Source organism: Gadus chalcogrammus, chromosome 20, assembly GCF_026213295.1.
Source record: "Gadus chalcogrammus isolate NIFS_2021 chromosome 20, NIFS_Gcha_1.0, whole genome shotgun sequence".
NCBI classification, from domain to species: Eukaryota; Metazoa; Chordata; class Actinopteri; order Gadiformes; family Gadidae; genus Gadus; species Gadus chalcogrammus.
The window spans coordinates 10081317-10088926 of NC_079431.1; positions in this window are offsets into that span (position 1 = coordinate 10081317).

Genomic DNA, 7610 nt, shown 5'->3' on the forward strand with positions numbered 1-7610 from the left:
GCCCCGTATCAGATTAACGGTTGTGATTCAAAAGTCTATGACACATATTAAGGCTATTGAAGGTTTAAACACAAAATATATTTTGACCAGCCACATTAAAGATGGGTTCAGCCTGTGATCGGTATGTATTCCTTCTCAATCAACCTGCTAAAGGATTTCAACAAAGTGTTAAGCACTGAAAAGAGACATGTCAACATCTGCTCGGCAGGCTGTCAACCGTGTGACCCCTACAAAGCCGCTTAGGGGGGTACAACCAGCTTTGTGTCAGGATGGATGGGGAGGGGAAAAGGGTCCCCCACTTGACACCTTACAGCTGCCAGCTTTCACGGATCACTGAAATGACACTAATTCCCAGTTGCATGCAGAATCATTTGTGGAAGCTAATTTACTTGATGCTAAATAGAGTTTCAGACTTAAGGCGCAGAAAGCGCTGTTTGACTGCTGGCCTTAAATGAGTCACCTTAGTATCGGCTTATACTCAGTAATGACCAACCCATTACTGTACTTCAGTAGTTAGCATTGCATGAATGCATCCTGATCTTGTGAGTACACATTCAGGTTCTCTCTGAATCAGTCTGGCCTTGAGCCCGTTAAAAGCCTTTCTCAACATTTCTAAAATGAAATGATCAGTCAGCACAAGGGGGAGGGAGTTCCAATAAATGACAAATACACCTTGTAAGTGTGGCCCTTATGTGGAATTGCAATTGCTCCCCAGCCAAGGCATGGCTGCTATTCATTGAGAACATGATGTGAAACACAAACTTGAATAATTGGATGGTCTCCCAAGGCTATGAAGTGAAGCCCTTAGAACACAATACGTGTGGCTGAAGGTTATCCTCACGGGACATTGAAAAGTTTAAGGCTTATCTGAAAGTCATACATTTGACAGCCATCATTTGAAAGCAGCAGCTGTTGTAGGAAGACAATAGTGGTTGTTGATTTTGCTTTATGTATGTTATTGAGATGCTTTCCATAATGGCAATCTTTGCCCTATAGTAGTTTCCGATACATTGTTACATTCAACAATGTATGCATAATTTGAAACCAAATAATTGTAAATGTCTGATCAATATATCAATACATAAAACCACTTGTAACACTGGAATTACTATCCTGAGTGATCATAGTACAGAATTATAATTGTGGTTGCATTTTCTAAGGCACGTGAAGCACTTAACATAGTTTGTATGTGTTTGGGGCGTATATAACACCTTAACCATTACCGGTGTGCAGCATCTAGCGACCCAGCAGCCAGTATGCGCCAGAATACTGGCTATCACAGTCTAGAGGCGAGGGATGTTGCAATCTAATTAGACACCAGTGGAGGATTAGGTGGCCAGGTTAGTAGAAGAGCCTGGGTGGAATTGTGACCAGGATACAAGGGTTAGCACCCCTACTCTTGCAACGAGTGTCCTGGGATCTTGAGTGACAGGCAGTAAGGACCTTGGTGAAACATCTCACCTGAAAGACGTTACCCAAGCAGAGGACAGACTCCCCATCTCTGTCTCTCTGGCATTGGGGATATAACATTGGTCTGAGAAATGAGCTCCCCCTAGTGGCCCTCCAATAGCTAGGTTTGGGTTTATGTAGCGCAGGGGTCAGCAACCTTTTCAACATGCAGTGCCAGTTTGACATTTTCTCGTTAATGAGTGTGCCTTAAGCAACAATATATAAAAAATTAAGCTGAATTATGACACAGCGACCAAAAACATTTCCAGAAGAACTGGAATTGTACTATTTCCATATAGTCCACAATCATGCATTAACATTTTAATGTTTTTTTGGTTGTTATATTTGCAACATGGGCTTACAAATTCCATGTGAAGGCGATGCATACAGGCCACTTGCAACAATATTTTAAATATTTTCTTCTCTGTTACTCACAACGTAGGTTTAAAAACTCTTAATTGATCCCATTTCAGAACACTGCTTTCTGTAACTAATTGAAACATATTTGCACTGGGAGGAAATACCCAAAACAGAATAAAGGGCAAAAAAAAATCGGTAGTAATGATTATCCTGCCGCATTGTGCTGTGAATTTTTTAAATAATAATAATATATTATTTTTTTTCAAGTGTGCCAATGAATATGCTGCCCCATGCCAGTGGTGGCACGCGTGCCTGGGTGGCCAATCCCTGATGTAGCGTATGCATGTTCATAGGTTAATGGGAAAAAACATGTCACAATGAGAGACAGAAAAGATACAGCTACAGATTCATACTAGAGAATAATGTTTGCATTCTGTCTTTTCAGTCTACCAACACTATAACTGATGGTCTCTATTTTAAGTCTCTTTTTGGCTTGCTTTAGCGGCATAGCTACATTTAATGTACACAACATAATGATGGACAATATCTAATAAAAGATAAATGTGAGTTGCAGATCAACTTAGCATGCTTTGATTCAAGAGTGTTGCCTTGATTCCTAGAACAACATTCAAGGTCGTCGCTCCCTTCTTAAATCCCAATAATGAGTTAGTACATGTTCAACATATTATCCCTTTTCTAATTCCTCAGAGGCCAGCAAGCATCTAGGTCCTTCGTTAGCAAACAGTTAAGGTTCACAAATGGTAACATTTGTGAACCCATGCCACCCATGCCGAACCCTTGCCACCCATGCCGCTCTTTCTAAACCAGGTAATTCAGCATCATAATGTGCTACTGATTATCGTGTTAATTCATTGGTTTTAATTGTGGTCATTCAAAATATTGAAGCACTCGCGGCTCCTCCACACGGCTTGCTAGCTCGCTGAAGGATGAGGACACGTGGCTGAAGTTTAATTGGAGAACCGGGTTTTATGACCCCAGAATACAGGCTAATAACGGGGTTGGAAGGGTGCCCAAAACAACCAAAAGGCTGGTAGCCAAAACTAGCTAGTTAGACAATAATTGGGGGTAACGTTCGGGTTGTCTCTCTACAGGCTCTCTTTTGTCCCCCATCCTTTCCCCTCCAACTCTCTGTCCCCTTTTCAGCCCCCTCCCCTTTTCTGAACCTGACCTGTCAGGTTCAGGGCAACATCTTCCCCCCATGATATCCTATTGAGTTTCCAATGTTAGTCCTGCAGGGTAGCTACATATGGCATAAGGCAACATGCCGTTGTGAATTTTGTCTCAGGCAGGATATCTTTCGAACTTTGAAGATGTTTTTCACCAAAAGCCTCTCAAGAAATGCCACTGTGACATAAAATGGACGCTACACGAAAGGCTTGAATGAGCCTTGAATGATGATAATTCTGAGTGAGTGCAAGAGTTTAACAACGCATACATATAATGCAGCCACTGCCCAATGCCCTTCTGTATTTGAGCACTTATTTTGAGGTTTTTATTTCAAGTTACTAATTCACGATTTAAGTTAAAAAGTTAAGTTAATTGAACCAAGATTTTCTTTATATGAAACACCATATACCCAGTGGATTTGTGAATGAAGATGAAAACTATGTGGAATGTTTGGAGTATCTACAAAGGCTTTCCATCACTGGGCTGTGGGGGATTGTATTGAGGTTACTGTGCCTCAGAAGAACAAACAAGTTTGCACAACAAGCTCCCAAATATATGAGCTACGAGTAATCATATTGACAATATGGTAATGAAACATCTGTATGCTCAACATCCATCACAGTGCCAAATTAAGCCTTTATAGGAGGCCTTTTATCGCTCTGATGTGATCGTAATGTGTAAAATGGCCCAAAATACTATATTAACTACTAATTCTACTAAATAATATTAAACCTCATCTATCCCATATTAACTCTAACTCTGTAGTAGTATGTCTTTTCTGATTGTAAGGATTGATTGCTCTCTGTCTCACCTGACCTGTCAGTCATGCCTCTGGTAAATGCCTTAATGGAAATGCAATGATAATGTGATTTATGAATGTATTCATAAACCAACTAACTGTATGTGTTCATAAATCGTGAGAGTCTGTGTGTGTGTGTGTGTGTGTGTGTGTGTCACACACACACACACGCCTAACACGCCTAACCCGCCTGTAGGGAAGGCCGCCCCTGTGTGTGTGTGTGTGTGTGTGTGTGTGTGTGTGTGTGTGTGTGTGTGTGTGTGTGTGTGTGTGTGTGTGTGTGTGTGTGTGTGTGTGTGTGTGTGTGTGTGTGTGTGTGTGTGTGTGTGTGTGTTGGCTGTTCCACAAAGTCACGCTCAATGAGCGAAAATAGCCTGGGACAAAAGAAAACGCACGCAGCACGTGTGTCGTATAATCAAAGATCTGTCACGGCAGACCAAAGAGATAGCGGGCTGCCTGCTTGCAGCAGCAGCAGCAGGGCGGACTGCTGAGAGAGCAATCACAGCTCCTACTCCCCGAGGTGGAACAGCAGTGATCAACGGAAATGAAGTAGTTCCACTAGTCATCGGGGAGCTCCCTGGTCCGCCCAAAGCAACGTGACGACTGCAGCACCGCAAGCTGCCACACGGGGAGCCCATGGGTCACTTCGCGGTCGACCAACCGAACTCCACAGAACTACTAAAATGTCAGGATAAGCAAAAGCCTGTTCTTGCAGGATAACTTACGGCCGGAAGATTAGACGAAAAAAACGTTCACAGAACATTACACCGGCTCGAGAAAGGGTGCAAGGGGAAAAATAAACCCTAGCAGTAGCACCCCTCTTACAATTCTACAAAGAATTTTTCTGGTTAACCATCTCGATTCATTTTTGTAGAAAAAAAACTCTGTGTTGGTATATCAACACTTGTGAGACCCAAGCACAACGGGTTTCAATTGAACTGTCAAAACGATTTTTGGGTTTTAATTACACTTGAATATTAGGTGTTATATTAGTTGCAAGAGGGCTAGAGAGCTAGATAGAGTGGCACATTGCTGTGGTTAGTTTTTCTTATCAACCAAGGCAGGGTCTCCTTCACCTTGGATGTTGTTGCTGGCTCCATCTCCCTCCACAAGTGAATGTGGTTTGTTTACCTCCGATTCGGAGGCCCTCCTTAGCCCAATCCGTCCCTCAGGGGGGGTGGGGGGGGGAACACATGTCACTCTGATGAATCTAGGACTCATAGTAGACCGTCAAAACGCAATAACAAATGTAGCACGATGATTCTGGAGGTGGCGAGAGGCCACGTGTGATTGGTGTGTGGAGCGTTGTAGTGAGGCGCGGTGAGGCAGAGCTGTTTACCCGTCTGCCTGCCGTTTTCCAACAAGGTCAAGGATGGCGAATGGATCACTGTTTGAGTGTCGTGTCTGTATTTATGAGTCTGGGTGTATGGTTCAACGTGTTATGGGATTTTTTTAATATCTGAGTTTCTCCACCTAACCAAACACAATAATGCACAGCAGGCGTGAGCGCGCGCGCACGCACACACACACGCACGCACGCACGCACGCACGCACGCACGCACACAAATGGCAAATGAGGAGCCAATAAATGAGAGAGGCAGGGCCAGACACAGGACCATTGGTGGATGTGTTTGTAGGCAGATGTGCTCTCTGATTGTTTTCTAACTCACCGTTTTATTGCCTCGCTTGGTGTTCTGCAATTTCACAGCCAAGGGTGTGCAGGCCCACTGAGCATGAATGAAGCAGACTATTGACCTTGCTTTGTTGGTCACCTGCGTTTGAGGAAGAGTCGCACTCAATAGAAAAAATAATTAGAAAGCAAACACAACATTTCACAGAACGGCAATGTCTTCTGATTTCAAGGAGTTGCAGTATGGACAGTAGTCTGTGGAAACTGAATAATGGATGAAGAAATTATTCAGGTGGATAGTTCTTTTTTTCCTTTGAACCGGTTTAAAACCAGACAGTGGAAAGCTTGCTGAGTCTACTTCTTAACTCATCTCTGTCTATTTCACATGGTGTGCCAAAAAAAGTCACATAGGTGAGCTGACGACCGAGGTAGCCTACAGAAAACCTTTTTCTATTTCGTTACTTTGCAAGTTCAAGGAAAAAGGTTGACGTGAATTTAAAGCAAAATAAACACATTGTCCACCTATACTTCATAGGTAGGCTCATGTTTGTCATGTGCCTTGGGAAAAAAAATGTCCAATCATTGACCTGCACCTATGGAAAATAAGGACGGCCAAATACAATCGTCAAAGCGTACCGACATTGTTTAAGTCATGAAGCCCTATTTTGGTAGGGAAGTTTGTTGTAGGATACTTGATTCTCAATGTTATTGTACCATTACTTAGAAAATAACATTTACATATTTGTGTTTTTTGTATTTCCGCCATCTGTAGGTAACAACTATTTTCTGTGCTTTTACCCTTCATGAGTATTTCGATAAAGAACTATTTCTTCTTGGAACATTTTGCTGACCTTAAGCCATATGGGTGCCTTCAGCCAGTGTATTACACCCATCAAAAATGGCCATGATTGTGACCCCAGCCCGACAAAGAATGACTTATCTATAGACTATACAGTTGGGAATATCGGAAGGGATTTTCTATATTTTGCCAAATTGTTGTCCTCTCTGTAGGAGATGGTGTTTAACTGCACTTTGAAGGACTTGAATTGCTGGGAATGGAAAATGTAAGCTTTCAAACATGACTGAAATGAGCTACAGCGGAACAACAACAGCAGCTAAATCCTTTGGACACAGAACTAAACAACTGTCGAACAATATTTTCTTTATTCTTTAGCTCATCATCTTAAGTGCGAGCTTGTGTAGCGCCCTGTTTGGCCCTATGAACAGAAGCAAAGAGTCCAGTCAGTCAAAGAAACTATACAACAGTAAAAATAAATCAGGACAAGGGAACCAAATATTGTTTTTATATCACTGCATATTGGAATAGTATTGGAACTTTCTGACACTGGGAAGCAGACAATAAAAGATAAATACCACATTCCTCCATTTTACAATTTGTAAAGTATTTTATAACATTTTACATTTCTTAAAGTTAAATATTTGTTGAACTTTGGTTAGAATTCTATATTTGCTGTCTTCTGGGGAAACGTCGAAACGTTTTCACTTTAGCTATGACATTGGAAATAACACAAGGAATAAAAATCAATGACCATGACTCGGTCGTCCCGTGTTTTTATTTCGCTCAATCTCGAATGCTTCAATTATTACATTATTCATGTATTTTGTATTATGGTTACATAAGAGTTCTCTAAGCGTAACCAAGCATTACTATTTGTTCGCTGTTTAAAGCCTATATCTTATTTAGTGTTGCTGTTATTTATCTTCAGGATGGTATTCAATAAATGTTTTGAACTAAGCTCCAAGCTTTTGCAGTTGTTCGAAAGAACACCAGTGCCCTCTGTCAGTCTCTTTTGGAATACCTTTTGTCTGCATCAAACAACTCAATTATATTCTTTCTATACCATTAATTTGTTAAAGACTTATTCAGCGAGCAGTTGATGTTGACCTTTCTTGAGGTCCTCAAATATGAACAAATTGTCAATTACTGCTTAAGATCAGCACATTCATAGAATCAAAATGAGTCAGAGGTTTGAGAAAATAGTTTTGTCAAGATTTTCTAATTTTTTTGAGGTTAATTAGTCTCGTGATATTTTTTATTTGCCCATCGTAATTGCATTTTTAATAAATCAAGGCAATTACACACTAAAGTTTTAGGAGCAGAGGGTGTTGTGGTTGGTGAAAATGTTATATTTTTTAAGAAGATTGTTCTAATAGAGCAAAGCA